The sequence below is a fragment of the Chiloscyllium plagiosum genome, unplaced genomic scaffold (genome assembly GCF_037043375.1).
Source record: "Chiloscyllium plagiosum isolate Xiang-an unplaced genomic scaffold, Cpla_swu_hap1 HiC_scaffold_17, whole genome shotgun sequence".
Lineage (NCBI taxonomy): Eukaryota > Metazoa > Chordata > Chondrichthyes > Orectolobiformes > Hemiscylliidae > Chiloscyllium > Chiloscyllium plagiosum.
In genome coordinates, this window is record NW_028270155.1 from 69,312,549 (window position 1) to 69,331,552 (window position 19,004).

General features: G+C 41.1%; 1 long non-coding RNA gene across 6 annotated transcripts; it reads right to left on the reverse strand.

The window, feature by feature from the left end:
- Positions 1 to 541: 541 nt before the first annotated feature.
- Positions 542 to 6,613, reverse strand: LOC148147402 (uncharacterized). 6 transcript variants are annotated; one of them, XR_015759994.1, is made up of 6 exons: positions 6,393 to 6,613; positions 5,170 to 5,344; positions 3,837 to 3,940; positions 3,211 to 3,323; positions 1,308 to 1,408; positions 542 to 1,125 (listed from the first exon to the last, which is right to left on the reverse strand). It is a non-coding gene; the product is annotated as an uncharacterized LOC148147402 (long non-coding RNA). The 6 variants fall into 6 exon arrangements; XR_015759995.1 differs by lacking the exon at positions 5,170 to 5,344 and having other exon boundaries at positions 6,474 to 6,613; XR_015759993.1 differs by lacking the exon at positions 5,170 to 5,344 and having other exon boundaries at positions 3,211 to 3,293.
- Positions 6,614 to 19,004: the final 12,391 nt, after the last annotated feature.

Below are 19,004 nucleotides of genomic sequence, written 5' to 3' on the forward strand. Positions count from 1 at the left end.
GTGTGTGTCTAGTGCAATGGTTATCACCTGTAATGTGACATGAACCCAAGGTCCCGTTTGAGGCCCTCCCTATGGGTACCGAACTTAGCTATCAGCCTCTGCTCAGCCACTTTCCTCTGCTGCATGTACATAACATAGGTCGATTCCATTCTTTATAATGGCAAATGACCTCAAATTTACTGGCTTTTGCAAACAGAATACATGTAGAATTATTTATAAGTTGAAAATGAGAAAACTGTACTGTTGAGGAAATAGCACAGATGAGACTATTTGAGTAGCTCTTTAAAAATGTCAGAACCCATAAAATATTTAATATTTGTGATGCCACGTGGATGGTTGTGGGCTTTGTGGCTGTATAGCATTAGCAAAAAGGAAATTGGCATCTCCATTCAGGAAATGCATGGATTATTCCAACGACTTAACCTTCAACAGTTTCATATTCAATAACGTGAACGAGATTGACAATCACAATACAGCAAAGCACCACAGAACTCAAAACACTCACATGGGAACATCACTCACCAAGAGAAAACAGCCAATGTTGATTTGTAGTAGGTCGTATGGACTCTGTGTTTATTGAATTTAGACCTATGCCCAATAGAGCTAATGTTGTAGCATTACAAAGTCACAATTAGAAAAACGTATTGGCTGAATATAAGTTATAATAGACTCGGTAAGGTTTTGTTCAGAAAAACAGTTAAAACAATTTTAAACAAATACTTGATTTTTATACTGAAGATAACATTCTGTGTTACAATATCACTGTATTGTTACATCAAGTAGAATCATACGGTATGCAGAAGCCTGAGTTGGCGTTACAGATAAATGAAAGCAAAATTTCTTGTGGATGGGTGGTAGTTTATCTACCGCTGTGCAAGGAGTTTGGAGTCGGGTCCCAACTCCTTCAGTGGATGTGTAATGCCATTTTGGAAAAGATTTATTATAAAATATCAACACTCATCTCATAACGTTTGTATCGAAATATTTGTTCCCGATGATTTTGTTTCTATGTAGACCGTGTGTTTCTTTCTACAAATGGGCGTATTCTGAAATTCATTCTTCATTTTTCTACATCCACGTTTTCTCTCTGCATATCATCTCATCAAATGCTGGTACTCGTTCAGTCTGCAAATCCAATGTTTGACAATATCACGTATGTATCATTTTATGCGGTATTTCAAAGTAATTACCAGAAAAGCTACCAAACGCCGATTTTCTAAACAGCGTTAAAATCCACAAAAACGCACTTCCTTCGTTATTACATGAACGTTAATGGTACATTGGTGATATAAGTCAGTAAGGCCTACCTTGGCGGATATATATTTTCCTTTTCACATTTGTGTCGTAATGACTTCTTGCCTCTGCTCAAATCCAACGCAGCACAATGCACGATTTCAGTTACTTCTCCCTGCATGTGTCAGAATCCAAATATTTGGTTTCCAGCAAATTGCGACTAGTAAACAACAGTTGATCAGGGTTCAAGATGAGGTGCACAAACCATATATGTTTGCACAATTGGACTTATTGGAGCATTGTGATCCCTGCAGTTAATACATAATTCTGTCAATGCTCATGCCGCAGGGCGATATGACTGACATGAGCAGCAGATTTACAATATTAAGAATTTTTCTTTCCTCACAACTGAAGCATGGATGTATCTACAATCAATTGTCACTTAAACATATCTTTCAGAAAACTGGCAATATTCCTTGAATGATTAAAGGATCATCATTTATCAGGTGCATTCCTCATCATGGTTTGAAAGAGTCACTGACAGCTGGCCAATACTTCGAGAATAGATTTGAACTGTTCTGGAATTATTTTGCTATACTATTTCCGTTAAAGCATTTCTTTTCCTTACCATTTTAACATCTACCTAAATGAATGAATGAACATATTAGATCTTCTGTGTATTTTGGCCCATTTGTACATTTGTTTGTCTGTAGCAAACAAAATGCAATAATATTTTAAATGTTAATTTAGTTACCATATTCATGATTGCAAATATACATCAAATGTAAAGGTAATGCGAAGAATAGCTTACAAGTTTGGACTGCACAAAGATATTTGAAATGCCACACATTATACAACTGAGCAGTAACGTTTTCCTTGCATTTTTCTTGAAATATCAGGGAATATTTTTGGAGACTAAGGGAAACCATCTCACTCTTTAAATTTCTTTACTGCATAGACGTCTGGCATTGGTATCCTGCCTGATCTTTATATGACTCAAGGGAAAGATTCGCCTAGTTCTCTCTTAAACACAGCAAAGTAAGTGGTTAGAGCTGGATTGGAGATAGCCCCTGAAGACAGCTCGACGACTCAATACTCTAATTTTCCACCTCAGCTGCACATTCTTCCATGCAGTACATATTCCTTAATTCTTGAGAGACTAAAATCTATCTATTTTACCATTCAATATACTCACAGCTCGCTGGGGCAGGTCAGTGCAAAGGTTCTCAAGTTTCTGCTTAATGTAATTGTCGATGATCAACTGACATTCTGCTGAGACACGACTTTTCTATTCAAAGTTCCCCCGGCCACCACAAACAATCTCCATCGTGTACCCCATCGTGCCCAGTCAGCGCATCGCCAATTTCTCAAAGGCGAATAGAAATAAAGAATAAATATTGAACTTTTTCACAAAGCCCTCGACAGGAGAATGAATAAAATGTTTTTTTGATACCGGGATAGGGGGAGCTGGTATAGAAACTCAGCCATGCTGGTTTTGTAAAGTGCATCAGGTTGGGATTTTGTATTGTTTCCTGCTGCTCTTTGTCCTTGCAGTCTATTTCGGCCAGAGACTCGCCCCCGTTCACTTTCCTGATCGAACCACAACAGAATGAGTTCGTAAGTGATTGTTCAGGAGTGAGCATTTCATTTAACATCTTTGAACAGGGACGTTTACATCCAAGCAATAGTACACATCATTATGACCTTGTTTAAACATTTTGCAATCATACCACCTTCATAAACTGCATTTCAAAATAATCGACATTCGCTCATAACAAATAACAATGTTAGTCGTGGTCTCCTGATGGACGGTTTTTTTTTCGCCCGAAACGTCGATTTTCTCCTGCTCCTCGGATGCTGCCTGACCTGCTGTGCTTTTCCAATACCACACTCTCGACTCTCCCTCCCCGTCGAGTTAGGAAGTAGTCAGTAACACCGAGGTTTGCATTTAAATAGTTAGCGTATAGTAGATCTTACCATTGTTATATCCCACTGGTACTACGTTCCAGCAAAGGTCCCGAACGCCAGGAACATCACTCCAGTAGCCACACACCCAATACCTGCAAAGTGAAATGGTATTCCGACACGAGCTACAAGGTTGAAACAATGATTTCATTATGGCGAATGTTGACTGAAAAGGCCTTAACATTGATTAGCAAAGCTGGTGCTTTCAGTATATCTGTTCAAATTGCATTAAGACCAGACAGAAAAACACAGGTAATATTTGAAGTAACGCCTTCATAAAATAAACTAGACATTCGGGATTAATCTATGAAAGAGATTGTTGGTTCAGCAATCTCATAATATTAGCAAAGTGAATTCAATGAGAGAGGGACAGATTCTATGTAATCAGATGACTTAATCAGCTTCTTCACTTTTTATAGATATATGTCTTTAAGTAATTTTCCGGTAATGAGAAGTATTATTTCTTGAAACATAACTTCACTCATTGCGTGTTCTATACTGGCATCGGGATAGCAATTCTTCATAACTGCATCGGTGTAAATATAGCAGGCAATGGGAACAAAAACAAAACAGAAACGTATGAACGATAAACAGAAGTATATTTAAGTAGAATATAAGGCATTTATTAACACGCTTACCTTCATTGCTCGCACCTTTGAGTATGGGTGTTGAGAGGTCATGTTGAGGTTGTATAGACGTTGGCGAGGCCTCTTCTGGAGTACTGTGTCCAGTTCTAGTCGCCCTGTTGGAGGGAGGATATCATCAAACTGGAGAGGGTTCAGAAAAGATTTACGAGGATGTTGCCAGGAATGGAAGGTTTGAGTTACAGGAAGAGGCTGGATAGACTGGGACGTTTTTCAAAGGAATATAGGAGGTTGAGGGGTGGCATTACAGCGGCTTTTTCTAATCATGAGGGGTAAACATACGGGAAATGGTAGGTGACCTTTCCCTATGGTGGGAGATTTCAAGACTCGGAGGCATTTTCTAGGGTGTGAAGCGAAAACTTTAAAAATAATGTGGGGGCACACTGTTACACAGAGAAGATTTCGTGTGTGAAATGAGTTTCCAGGGAAAGTGGTGAACTGGGGTCGAGTTACAACGATTAAAAGACATGAATCAGAAATGTTTGGAGCGATATGAGCCAAGAGCAGGCGGGTGCGGCTATTATAATTTGGGATTATGGCTTGTATAGGCTGGCTGGAATCTGTTTACGTGCTGTATGACTTTTACTGTTATTGACTCGGTGTATAAAAGGAAAGAATGTTTGCGGAGAATGACTAATAGTTGGTGATTTAAAGTATTGACAATAAATTGCCTTCAATTTTAGTGTTTGCCTTAAAATATTAGAAAGGATTTCCGTGAACACTCTTCCTGAATAGTAAGAACCACAAAGTTTACGGTTGAGATCTGGATAAACTGTACAGGAAGCTGGCTCTCCTTTTTGCACTGTTAGCTTCCTACTTCAGGGATCGTATGTGAAGCAGTACCTGAAGTCTGCAGTGAGCTAGGAAAGGTGAACAGATATATCTGGTGTTACTTGGGATAAATTGCATCTCAACCAAAGAGTTGGAAACTCCATTCAGCCCATCGGGGTTCTTCGCATTAGTTATACGTATCACTATTGCGTTCTCAATGTCATTTTTATATCAGGTGATCGTGAGTTCCGACGGATGAAATGCAGCTATTTCACACGCGAGAATCAGAGACAACAGTGGAATCAATTTCAAGTGGCCTGCAGGCAATCCACAGTGAGCTTGGGGTCGCTGAGGTGTAGAAAACAAACAAAGTTGTTACCGGATTTTGATGTGGGAAATTGAATATAATTCAGATTAATATTCAGTAGTTTTACGATTAGAACACCATTCGAAAGGGATACTTCTGTCATTTTAATATTTCTCACATCATCTGCACCTATGAATTCAATGGACACGCCAGCATGCGATGAATTTCATGACAACTGCATTTTCCTACCTACTATCAAATCGGAACAACGATCACTGGAGTCGATAAGTTAATTCTGTTTTCTCTACACCGACACTGCCAGACTGAGTTTCTCCAGCAACTTTTGCTTTTGCTTCAGATTTCCCTCTTTTGATGGCGCTGGGGTTAGGCGGAGCATCAAAATGGACCAACAGTCGTCTATGCACTGGGAGAAGCACATTATTATAGATGATTTTCAATTATGATATGTTTACAACTTGTCCGGAATTTCCTCAGTCGGGCACATATTACACAATGTACATAATCTACATAATAAGTATGTTATGTTTGGTGGTCTAATTAATCTGATTAAACTTCATTTGTTTTCGAGTTTTGAGAACATTTGTAGCTCAGATTGAGTTTCTGGATGTAGGTTTGCTCGCTGAGCTGTAAGGTTCGTTTTCATTTGTTTGTTGTGCTCTGAGTCCGGCTTTATTTGTCTGCCGCTACACCACGGAAGATGAAAGTACAATTTATCTGAAAATGTGCTGATTGTCATGCTTTTACTGCCAAAAAAAGCGCAACACAATAATCACAAAAGCAAAATATAGTACTGCGGTTGCTGGAAATCTGAAACTAGCTTGGATTTGGCTGGAGAAATTCAGCAGGTCTGGCGGCATCTGTGGAAATAAACAGATATGACTCTTCGTCAGTACTCAACTCTGCTTCTCTCTCCACAGATCCACCATTTAAATCACAAAAGTACGCTCATTGCCTTTGATGCATTATCAACTGTTCGTCTTCCTGGTGATTGTCACCTACCATTTACGCATCAGTGTGATCCGATCCTTGTTGAATACTGTACAGTAATGAAGACCAAATTCTTGGATAGTCACTTGCAGCAAGCATAGGAGAGCACTCCTTTCACGGCTAACACCAAATTGCTTTCTGCTATTGCCGGGGATTGGGAATTAATTCTCGCCCTGTTTCCACCAATGCTCATTTATCGAGGAATCCTCCCCAGAGGTGGGAAAGAAGCAGATCAAGGCGATATTCTTCCTTCTGGATATAAATACTTCTTTAGGTTTTTGAATAACACCGAAAATAGCGTGTTCCTCAGTTGCCAGAAAATAGGGTCATAGATAATTTAATAGTACTGGGCAAAGCATGCAGATCGAAGAGGGAGAAAAGATCTTATTTTGCGGAATTATATTTCGGTAAATAAATATACGATAAATTGATTTAGGTAGGGTGATGATCAAAGAGGTATTTACCTGTACAAATAATATCCCTGAGAATCAAGCATCGGAAAACCATACTCGCTTTTCTTTCTGAACACTAAATTTAATTGATACCTTTTAACACTAGCTGCGAGACTGCAACATTGAAAGATAACTTCCGGTTAGAGTTCCATCACTTGTGAGGCTTATGACGTTTGTCTTCCTGTAACTGCGGCTTCTGCAAATAGGCTTCATTTGTTAGGCCCAATCTTTGCATTGACACTGAAAGACATGCGTTGTTGACAGAACGGGAAAGATGCGACCTTTTCAAATGTCAATTTTCCCAACACTTTTAAGAGTTCTGTAACTAAATATGGTGCGTCACATTAGTGCAACCAATTGGACGTTTTGTTGAGCGTGTCAAACGATGCAGAGAAATTTAGAACGCGAAGCAATTAAATGCCGCTCTTAATTCTTTAAGATAAACGAAGATAAAGTAGGAGACTATACATGCGACAGACGTCAGGTGAATAACTGAACTAAGAACCAGGTCGATATAGATTCGAATGGGAACTGAAAAGGCAGATTAGAGAAGCTGAAAGAAAGATTATGAATGGTGAAAAAGCACACCAAAAAGCTTTTCCTGGCATTCACTGACTAAAGAGCTGCTAAGAAATGGATTGTGGCCGATCAGGGTCCAAAAAATTGATTTAACAACAGTTGGTATGGCTGAACTACTGAATGCCAATTTGTAAATGTCTCCTTGAAGAGAGTGTTGCCCTGCTCATGGCGAAATGGTGGATATTTCGTGCGTTGAAAGTGTTTAAAATTGATATCAACGAAGCACTGAAAAGACTTTTTATGTTACGTTGATAAGGAATCGGGACTAGATGAGATGTAAGCAATGTTACCAGGCCAAAAAGAGTGGCAATTTTGGACTCACTGGCTGTTGTGAGATAACTAAGGTGACTCGATACAAATTAATTGTAAACTAATGTAGGGAATTGATAGAATGGAAAAATGCCTCAGAAAGCTTCAAGAGACAGCTCAAAAATTTGACTGATCTTCAGATATACATACCAGTTCTTGCAAAATCAAAAATCTACGTTTTCTGTTCCTTATACTCTTCTGAAGAAAAGTAAACAAAACTTGGCTTTTGCTTCTTCATTATGGGTGACACAGTGGTTAGCACTGTTGCCTCACTGCGCCAGAGACCCGGGTTCAATTCCCGCCTCAGGCAACTGTCTGTGTGGAGTTTGCACGTCCTCCCCGTGTCTGCATGGGTTTCCTCTGGGTGCTCCGGTTTCCTCCCACAGTCCAAAAATGTGCAGGTTAGGTGAATTGGCCATGCTAAATTGCTCGAAGTGTTAGGTGAAGAGATAAATGTAGGGGAATGGGTCTGAGTGACTTCCTCTTCGGAGGGTCGTTGTGGACTTGAAGGGCCGAAGGGCCTGTTTCCATACTGTAAGTAATCTAAAAATAAAAAAAATTCTCTTCCACATCAAAATAGCTGGTCCCTTGCCTTCTCTGACAGAATTCATTTCCCATCTTCTTCATTTGTCCTGTTCGATTGCAAGACCACGATGTGATATTGCATTTAACCTGTTATCTGTTATTATCAGGAAAACTATTCCCTCCTCAGATGGCATACACCCTAAAACGTTATTGGTCCTAAAACGTTTTGCAACACCAGCAAGACTAAGTAAAGTTTAAATACCACGTATCCATATATTCAAGCATTAACCTATTCAGTTTTCTCCCTTTATTCCAACAGTACAATGTGCTTCCACTGCCGCCATAAAGTTATACACAGAAACATCCCGCCCCAACTGGATGGTCAGTGCTAAGTCTGGCTTCTCTCAACGAACAGTGTGACGGACTTCATACTCTCCTTTTTTTCCTAAATTGGAGGTGTGGGCACCCTAGCTAGACAGTAGATTCGCATATCAGGATTGCTTTCTGAACCTAAGTAGCTGTGGCCAGCACATCAACTTCCATAGTCCCTCTCCTGCAGTGCAGGCAATAAGAAAACGGTAATGAGTAGTTGAACTAGATTGGAAACAATTTTAATCCATGGGTGAACATTCAACAAAACACTCCATTCCCAAATAGCCGCCATCATGTCACATTCACTCCTTCATTTAAGTCTGTCTCCAGACACTTGGTCAACTGTTGGACGGGAAGTCACTGCTTCATTTTCACCTGGGACGCGCTTGACCGTACTCAGTAAATGGTTTAACAGTTCAAGGATTCGCTTCCCCTCGGGAAACAGGTTTCTCAGAGTACAGTTTTTGTTTAAGATTGTCTGTTACAATCAGCTCCTGGGCAGAGTCAATATTTTCTATGCAGCTTATTAAGAATGCTTTTTAACACCACTCGAGCAGGGAGGACTTGAAGCCAAAGAACTACTGAAGGCCTTTTTAGTTTTGAACATGCACACCAGCTGCTCTCCTGGGATTTGAACCAAGTCGCCAGACCCTCAACATTGCTACTTCAGTCACATTACCATTACACCACCCTCTTCCCAGCTACGCACCCTGACAATTGGGAACAATTTTCTGTTACTTTTGCCATTTTAATTAAAATGCTCAGAGATGTTATAACACACTTATAGAGCACGTGGAACATGAACTCTTCCCCATTCTCCACTCAGAAGTAGGAACACTACCACTGCACCACATATTATGAAATTTCCAATGACTGCTTTGCCTTGAGATTGAATCAGAAGTTTGAGTTAATAACTGGAAAGTGATGATAAGCATACTGACCCCACCAAGGCTCATCTGAGCCACGTAATTGTTTTCTTTACCATGATATGCCACCTACGTGGTTGGTTTGAGATAAAGTTAATCAATGGAGTCCCAGCCAGCGATACTGAGCTCCCACGAATGGATAAAAACAAAAGTCTCCATTGAAGATCAGCTGTAGTAAAAAGTAAAAGAAGTCAATGTCATAGTCATACAATTGTATAGCACAGAAACAGACCCTTTGGTCCAACTTGTCTACGCTGGCTGATTGGCCTAAACTAATCTAGTCCTAAATGCCAGCATTTGGCCCATGTCCCTCTAAACTCGTCTTATTCCTGTACCCATCCAGGTCCATTTGACGTGTTGTAATTATACCAGCCTCCACTACTTACTCTGGCAGCTTGTTCCATATGCACACCATCCTCTGTGTTAAAACATTGCCCCTTAGTCCCCTTTTAAACCTTGCCCCTTTCACCCCGAGGCCTCTAGTTTTGGCCTTCCTTCACCTGGGCATTCATCCTATCGTAGGCCCTCATGATTTTAGAAATCTCTATAAGGTCAGCCCTCAGCCTCCGATGGTCCAGGGGAAAAAGCTGCTGCCTATTCAACCTCTGCCTGTAGCTCAATCCCTCCAATCCTTGCAACATGCTTATGAATCCTGTCTGCACTCTTTAATAACATCTCTCCTATAGCAGAGGGATCAGAATTGAATGCAGTATTCTATATGTGGAATAACCAGTGTCCGTTATAGCAATATGCTCCCTCGTCAAAGACTGAATACTATTGGTGAGTTTCATTTGAAGGTTATCAGGCTCAAGCGGACGACACTAAAAGTGTACCACGTCAGAACGTTCAGTCTGCCATGAAAAGTAGAAATTCATGGGGAGATGAGGCAGCAAAGTGGGCAGCAGGATTTGTATTACCAGGAAAGGTAGCAACATACGCTAAATGTCGAAAGGAGAACAATAGGCAGAAAATACATAAGGAGACGCCCAGAGTCAAACTGGAGCAATAGGAGAAAACAGAAGATGGGAAAAGTTAAATACAGGGACTGCTTCCAACAGGACACCTTTGGTCCACTCCTACTCCACTCCAAATGCTCCCCACTCCCGCATGGCACCTTCCCTTGCAGTCACAGAACGTATAACACCTGCCTATTTACATCTTCCCTCCTCACTTTCCAAGTCACCAGAGTCACCTTCCATGAGAGGCAGTGACTTACCTGCAGTGCACTCACTTTAGTCTAATAAATTCACTGCTCACAATGTGGTCTCATCTAGGTTGGGGAGACAAAATATAGACTGGGCAGCTGCTCTGTATAACACCTATGTTGTGTCTGTTAACAATTTCCTAAGCTGGTGGCAATTCAACACTTGGCCATATTCCCTGGGCAATATCTATGCCTTGAGCTTTTTGCAGTGCTCCACTGAGACTCGGCAGAAGCTGGAAGAACTACAGGGGACTCAATATCGAGTCAATAATTTTCATGAGTTACTTCCGTGTCCTTTACCGATTCCCAGACTCCAAGCCATTTCATGACATGCTTGATTTCAGCACAACCAATCTATTTTCTTTTTTGTTAATTGAACAAATGTTTCGAATCAACCTGTTCCTAGGTGCCATTGCACACCTCTGGAGGTGGTCTTGAATCTGGGTCTCCAGGTTCAGGGGTTGAGACATTATCATTTTTCCACAAGGGGACACCCTAGCAAACCTATTTTCACCTATTTAAGTTCCTCATTATCAGCTTTCTCCTTTCCTGGCACACCATTGGGACCAGTTGTGGGGGAGGTGGGACTATTGGAAATTGTACGGTCTGTATCTCGGCTGGACTAAAACCAACGTTCTTGGGGGTGTTTTTGCTCATGCTGTTGGGGGGAGTATAAACTAATGTAGCAAGGGGATGGGAACCAAATGCGGAGGTTAGTGGAAAATAAGGAGGTATTTACTAAAGCCAGGAAGGATCTAGATAATGAAGTCAGTGCGATTAAGGATAAGAGTAGACAGGGAGCAGATGGTGAATGCAAAGGGAATGGTAGTCCGAGATGCATTTGTTTTAGTGCGAGAAGTGTAGTGGGTAAGGCAGATGATCCAAGGTTTGGATTCGTACCTGGGAGTATGATATGATTGATATTACTGAGACTTGGTTGAGGGAAGGACATGAATGGCAACTAAATATCACAGGATATCAATGCTTCAGGAGGGATACAGAGGGAGTTAAAAAGGGTGCAAGAATTGCATTACTGGTCAGAGAGGATGTCACAGGTATGCTGAAGGAGGGCACTGTGGAGGACTCGAGCAGTGAGGCAATATGGACAGAGTTCAGAAATAGGAAGAGTGCAGTAACAACTTTGGGGTTTTACTGCAGGCCTCCCAACAGTGAGTGTGAGATGGAGGTACAAATATGTAAACAGATGATCGAAAGATGTAGGAGCGACAGGGTGGAGGTGATAGGAAATTTTAATTCTACCAACATTGACTGTGAGCTACTTCGTGTTGGAGGTATGGATTGAGCAGAATTTGTAAGGAGCATCCAACTTAATAGAGTTCTTCGAGGAGCTGACCAAGTTGTTAGATGAAGGAAGGGCTGTTGATGTCATGTACATAGAGTTTAGTAAGGCATTTGATAAGGTTCCCCATTGTAGACCAATGGAAAAAGCGAAGTCACATGGTGTGCAGGATGTTCTAGCTAGGTGGATAAAGAACTGGTTGAGCAACAGGAAACAGAGAGTAGTAGTTGAAAGGAGTTTCTCAAAATGGAGAAAGGTGACCAGTGGTGTTCCACAGAGGTCAGTATTGGGGCCACTCTTGTTTATAATATAGAGCGAATTATACAATGAATGGAAGAGCCTTGGGAAAAGTGTTGGGCAAAGAGATCTGAGAGTGCAGGTCCATTGTACACTGAAGGTGGCTGCATAGGTGGATAGACTGGTCAAGAAGGTATATAGATTGCTTGCCTTCATTGCACGGAGTATTGAGTATAAGAGCTGGCAAGCCATGTCAAAATTGTACAAGACATTGGTTCAGCCGCATTTAGAATACAGTGTACAGTTTTGGTCGCCACATTACCAAAAGGAGGTGGACACTTTGGAGAGTGTGCAGAGAAGTTTTACGAGACTGTTGCCTGGTATGGATGATGCTAGCTATGAAGAGAGGTTGAGTAGGTTACGTTTATTTTCCTTAGGAAAATGGAGATTGAGGGGAGACCTGATTGAGATTTCCAAAATCATGATGGGTATAGACAGGGTGGTTAGAGACAATCTTTTACCCAGAGTGAAGGATTCAATAGCGAGAGGTCATGCTTTCAAGGTGACAGGTGGAAAGTTTAAGGGGGATACACGTGGCGAGTACTTCACACAGAGGGTAATGGGCGTTTGAAACGCGTTGCCAGCAGAGGTGGTAGAGGCAGGCACGGTAGATTCATTTAAGATGCGTCTGAATAGATGCATGAGTAGGTGGGGAGCAAAGGGATACAAATGCTTAGGAATTGACCGTCAGGTTTAGACAGTACATTTGGATTGGCTCAGGCTTGGAGGGCCGAAGGGCCCATTACTGGGCTGTACATTTTCTTTGTTCTTTGTTCTTTGTTCATCCAGGAGGGTTTTCGAAAGCAGTATGTAAATAATCCAACTCGGGAAGGGGCACACTAGACCTGGTGTTCGCGAATGAGCCTGGCCAGGTAGTTGAAGTTTCAGTAGGGATTACTTTGGGAACAGTGATCGCAATTCCGTAAGTTTTAGAATACTCATGGACAAAGATGATAATGGTCCCAAAGGAAGAGTGCTAAATTGGGATAAGGCCAACTATACCAAAATTTTGCAGAAGCTGGGGAATGTGGATCGGAATCAGCTGTTTGAAGGCAAATCCACATTTGGCATGTGGCAGACTTGTTTAGAGGACAGGAGATACATGTTCCCTTGAAAATGAGGGATAGAAATGGCAAGATTAGGGAACCATGGATGATAGGTGAAGTTATGAGACTAGCTAAGACAAAACAGGAAGCATACATAGACGACTAAAGACGGACAAAGCTTTGGAAGAATATTGGGAATATAGGACCAATCTGAAATGAGGGATTAAAAGGGCTAAATGGTGGCATGAGATATATTTACCAAATTGGGTTAAGGAAAATCCCAAAGCCTTTTATTCATACATAAGGAGCAAGAGGGTAACTAGAGAAAGGGTTGGTCCTCTCAAAAACAAAGGAGAAAAGTTATGTGTGGAGTCAGGGAAAATGGGTGAGATTCTTAATGAGTAATTTGCATCAGCATCCACTGAGGAGAGGAACATGACAGATGTTGAGATTAGGCATAGATGTTTGATTACGTTAGCATAAGGAGGGAAGAAATGTTGGGTAAAATGCATGAAGGTGGACAAGTCCCCAGGTCCGGATGGGATGTATCTCAGGTTCTGGAGGGAAGTGAAATGGAAATAGCTGGGCCTTAACAGATATTTTTGCAACATCCTTGAACATGGGTGAGGTCTTGGACGATTGGAGAATTGCTAATGTTGTCCTCTTGTGTAAGAAGTGTAACAAGGATAATCCAGATAATTATAGACTGGTGAGCCTGACATTAGTGATAGGAATGCTGCTGGAGAAGATACTAAGGGATAGGATCTATTATCATTTGGAAGAAAATGGGCTTATCAGTGGTAGGCTTGGAAAATCATGTCTTACCTACTTTATTGAATGCTTTGACGAAATAACAAAGTTGATTGATGAAGGAAGGGCTGTAGATTTTACATACATGGACTCCAGTAAGGCATTTGATAAGGTTCCCCATGGTAGGCTGATGGAGAAGGTGAAATCACATGGGGTCCGTGGTGTACTAGCTAAATGGATGAAGAACTGGCTGGGAAACAGGAGACAGAGAGTAGTAGTGGAGGGGATTTTCTCAAAATAGAGAACTGTGACCAGTGTGTTCATAGGGATTCATGCTGGGACACTGTTGTTTGTGATAAACACAAAATGATCTGGAGGATCAGTATTCTGATTAGCAAGTTTGCAGATAACACTCAGATTGGAGGAGTAGCAGATAGTTAAAAGCATTGCCTGAGAATGCAGCAGAGTATATAAATTGGAGAGTTGGGTGGAGAAATGGCAGTTGGAGTTCAGGCCCTCTGTACCCTGCAAGTAGCAACGCAGTTCAATAGAGTGGTCAAGAAGGCATACAGTATGCTTTCCTTCATTGGACGGGGTATTGAGTACAACAGTTAGCAGAGCATATTACAATTGTATAAGACATTAGTTTGGCCACATTTGGAATACTGCGTACAGTTCTGGTCGCCGCATTACCAAAAGGATATGGATGCTTTGAAGAGGATGCACCTGAGGTTCACTGTGATGTTGCCTGGTATTGAGAACACTAGCTATGAAGAGTGGTTGAGTAGATAGTATTATTTTTATTAGAAAGACGGAGGTCGAGTGGACCTGATTGAGGTCTACAAAATCATGAGATGTATAGACAGAGTGGATAGCAAGAAGCTTTTTCCCAGAGTGGTGGACTCAAATACTAGGGGTCATAAGTTCAAAATGCGAGGGGAAATATTTAGGGAGATATGCATGGAAAGTACTTTACGTAGAGGGTAATGAATGCCTGGAACACGTTGCCAGCAGAAATGGTAGGGGCAGGCATAGTACCATCATTTAAAATGTGTCTAGATAAATCAATGGACAGGGAGCAGGGGGATACAGATCCTTAGAAAATAGGTGACAGGTTTAGTCTGAGGATCTGGATCAGGCTTGGAAGGCTGAAGGGCCTGTTCCGGTGCTGTAATTTTCTTTGTTGTTTGTTCTTTGTCTCTTTGCATGTTTAACTGTCATACAGCTCCCATTGGCATCCACCTGGGAGAAAGTGAGAAATGCAGGTACTGGAGATCAGTGTCAGAAAGTCTGATGCTGGAAAAGCACAGTCGGTCAGGAAGCATAGGAATCATTCCTGATGAAGAGCTTATGCTCGAAACGTCGATTCTCTTGACCAGCTGCACTTTTCCAGCACCACACTTCTTTAACTCTGGGATCCATCTGTCGAAGACCACGCCTTAACTTCGGCAATATGTTCTACCTTTCCCAGTTTTGTGAATTCTGAAGAAGGATCAGTGGATCCGAAACATTAGCTCTGCTTTCTTTCCAAGGATGCTGCCAGACCTGCTGAGTTTCTTCAGCTTTTCCGCGTTTGTTCGGGCAGTTTCTTTCTTTGTTCTGTCATTGACGTTCGTCATAATCATTAACCCGTCGCTTAACCAATTTGTTCGCTCCTGTTTGTGGTATTTGTTAGATTTATTTTCTTGGAAACGAGTGGCCGGAACTCTTATACATGTTTGAATTGGAAAGCCCGGCATTTTCTACAGGCTGGTAACAGCTGACATCTGTTTCTCGACTTCAATTTAGGTTACAGCGGCCTCTTCTGGTCAATTTGAATTCCTGACGTTTGCAAATTCTACTCCAATCTTCTGCAGCCTCTCAGAATTATCAGACTGGGCATCCAAGTGGTTCAAAGAGAGATAGAGTCACAGAGATGTACAGCACGGAAACAAGCCCTTTCGTCCAACTCGTCTATGCTGACCAGTCATCCTAAATTAATCTAGTCCTATTTGCCAGCCCTACGTATTCATATACCCATCCAGATGCCTTTTAAATATTGGAATTGTACCAGCTCCCACCATTTCCTCTGGCAGTTCATGCCATCGAAATGATTTAATGTGGAGGTATCATTTTCTGAATAGTACAGGTGTAATTTTGAACAGAATGGATATGAATAAAAAACAGAAAGCATAATTAAATTATCGATGGAAGTTTTTAACGTAATCAATGTAATGATTGTTGCAATAGTACAGAGTATGCTAATATGCGAGGAAATGTGATAAATGAAGGCCGAGCATTGCTGAATCACGAAGAATTAGAATTTCAATGATCTGTCGACAGCACGGGTAAATACATATTTGCATATAAGCTAGTTCTAGAAAACAGGTTCACCAGCTTTATATCGATTCTATAAATACTACTCAACTACATAGATGTACAACAAAACTGGCCCTCGCACCTTCGGTTTTTAGTTGTTTGACAGTGACGCTCCAGATATGGTAGAGTAATTTTATTCGTTAGTAGCGCCAAACAGATAACGGCAAATTCCAGCCAGTGTCATACCGCGTCTGAAACGTCTTCAGGAAAAGGTAAATCCAGAATCAAGTGTTAAGCACATTTCGAAATTCTGTTTCAATCACCCAACACTCTGGGGAAATAGTTTTAAAAAATAGTCAAATTGTTTTGTCGTGATTATGATAAAGTCTCCCTGGGAATAATATTTCTTCCTACTTCAATCTGTATTTCCGAGGTTCGCAAAAGCTGCTGAGGTGCTTTTTCCTTGTTTTTGCAGTACATTTGAGTCTTAGTATCAGTGAATGATTGAAATAGTAATTCGGGTTCAGTAATATTGTTATTAGACATATGTCTGGAAAATCATAAAGTCATTCGAGTCATACAGCTCGGAAACAGACACTTCAGTCCAATCAGTCCATGCCGAACATAACTCTAAACTGAACTAGTCCCTCCTGCTTACTCCTCGTCCATGTATCTCTAAAATATTCTTAATCATGTATTTATCCAAATGTTTTCTAAACGTTGTAACTGTACCCACAATCCACCACTTCCTAAAGAAGTTCATTCCACACACTCAACCATGCTCTGTGTATACAAAAACTTGCCCTCCATGTACTTTTTAAATCTCCCTCCTCTCACCTTAAAAATGTACCTCCTAGTTTTGAAATCCCCCATCCTAGAGAAATGACACCTGTCATTAACGCTATCCATATCCCTCATTATTTTGTTTTTGTTTCTGACAGTGTTCGGAACTCCAGCTCCTGCAACAAGAAATAATTGTTGCCACATCACCTCAGAGCCATAGACCATTGTGAACTGGCAACAGACTGGTTTTAAAGTGAATGTGTTTGAACAGCTATTCAGGACTGGCTACAAAGCACAATTTTTGAAATGCAGTTACACAGAAAGCTGAACGAATTTCTCATTTGAGTCTGAAGTATTCTTGTGTTTTGAAAAGCAGAATGTGTTGCTTTTTAAAACATTCAGATGACTTTGAAGAGAGGAAGTTCTCAATGCAATAGAACTCTCTATACCAGTGGTAGATTTGTACAGCTTTCCCACAAAATTGTATTATACAACGTCGATGTAATACACAAATTGCTGTGCCACTGCCAGAAGTTACGACGTAAAAAAATCACTTGTTTATAAAACATATTTGAATGTCTTGGAATCCGGAAAGGCACGATTGAAAGCTCGGTTTTTTTTTAATTAGACTCCTGCGTAAGTTTCCCTTTTTTGTCTTTAACAAAAGGGCAAAGATTCTTACTATCCTGTTATATTAGTAAATGGTCATAAATGACAAAAAAAACTTAATGAAGATTAGATTACCTATAGTGTGCAAACAAGCCCTTTGGCAAAACAAGTCCACGCCGACCCTCCAAAGAGTAACCCACCCGCTCTGACTAATGCACCTGACACTATGGACAATTTAGCATGGCCAATTCACGTGACTTGCACGTTTTGAGAACGTGGGAGGAAACGGGAGCACCCAAAGGAAACCCAGACAGATACGGGGAGAATGTGAAAACTCCACACAGATAGTCACCCAAGGCTGCAACTGAACCCGGAAGCGTGGCACTGTGAGGCAAAAGTGCTGAACACTGAGCCACTGTGCGGCCCCATGCAGCTAAGGCTGATTGGGGTGGTAGGTCCACTGCTTTTTGTCATTTACATAAATGATTTGTATGTGAACATAGGAGGCATAGTTAGTGGGTTTGCAGATGGCACCAAAATTTGTGGTGCGTTGGAGAGCTAAGAAGGTTATCTCAAATGATCAGGTGGGGCTGATGGGCCAAGGAGTGGTAGATGGTGTTTAATTTAGATAAAAGTGAGGTGCTGCAATTTGGAAATACAAATCAGGGCAGGACGTATGTACTTAATGGTAAGGTCCTGAAGAATGTTACTAAACAAAGAGACCTTGGAGTGCAGTTTCATAGTTCTTTGAAAGTGGAGTTGCAGGTATACAGATTAGTGAAGCAGGTGTTTGGCATGCTTGCCTTTACTGGTCAGTGCACTGAGTATAGGAGCTGGTAGGTTGGAACATGGCTCCAAATCATATGTCCTTTATACAATTAGCAACAAGTCCTGCCTAGCCGAAGTTAATCAGAATGGAATTGATCATGCTGTGAGTTATGGCCTGAAAGAGTTGATAAACATCAGCTTTTGGCCATGGAGGCACGAATGAGAAAATGTTTGAAATTATCCTGATTCCACTGGGAATGGAAGGCCCTCAAGGCATTGGAGAGAGATTGCGAAACCAAGGGTCATCCTGTGACTTAAGCTGGACCGAAATACAATAGCTGAATAATACCCTTAAATTCACTGCCCTGATTTGATATGTATTATTTATAATATAAATTACATTTCCTGTTTACTGAACAAGACTGTCTCCTGTTGCCTAATTGGTTACAATCTCAAATGAACGAATTAATATTGAGTATAAGACCCCTAAAGTGTGTAAAACTGTACATCCTGATATTATAAAGACAGAATGGGAACATCTGGTTTGTGCAACGAATCATATTGCCAGGCCAACAGCAGTATCAAGGTGGGGAAGGCTAAACTTTGTGGGCTTTTTGAGAACCAGCCAGTGACTCAGACAATATATATTTGAAGTGAGAGGAGACAAGGGTATAGCAAAGGAGTATGAACATGCTTACAGAAAGTTTGGATGCAGGGTACTGAGTTCTGTTTAAAGAAAAATGCTGTGTTTATCCATAGATGTTTGGATTAGATCAAGTTAAAAGCTGATAAGTTATTGAGTCTTTTGGCTTGTGGAGCATACCATCATGCTCAGAAAGCTTATGAGTTTGGGAAAAA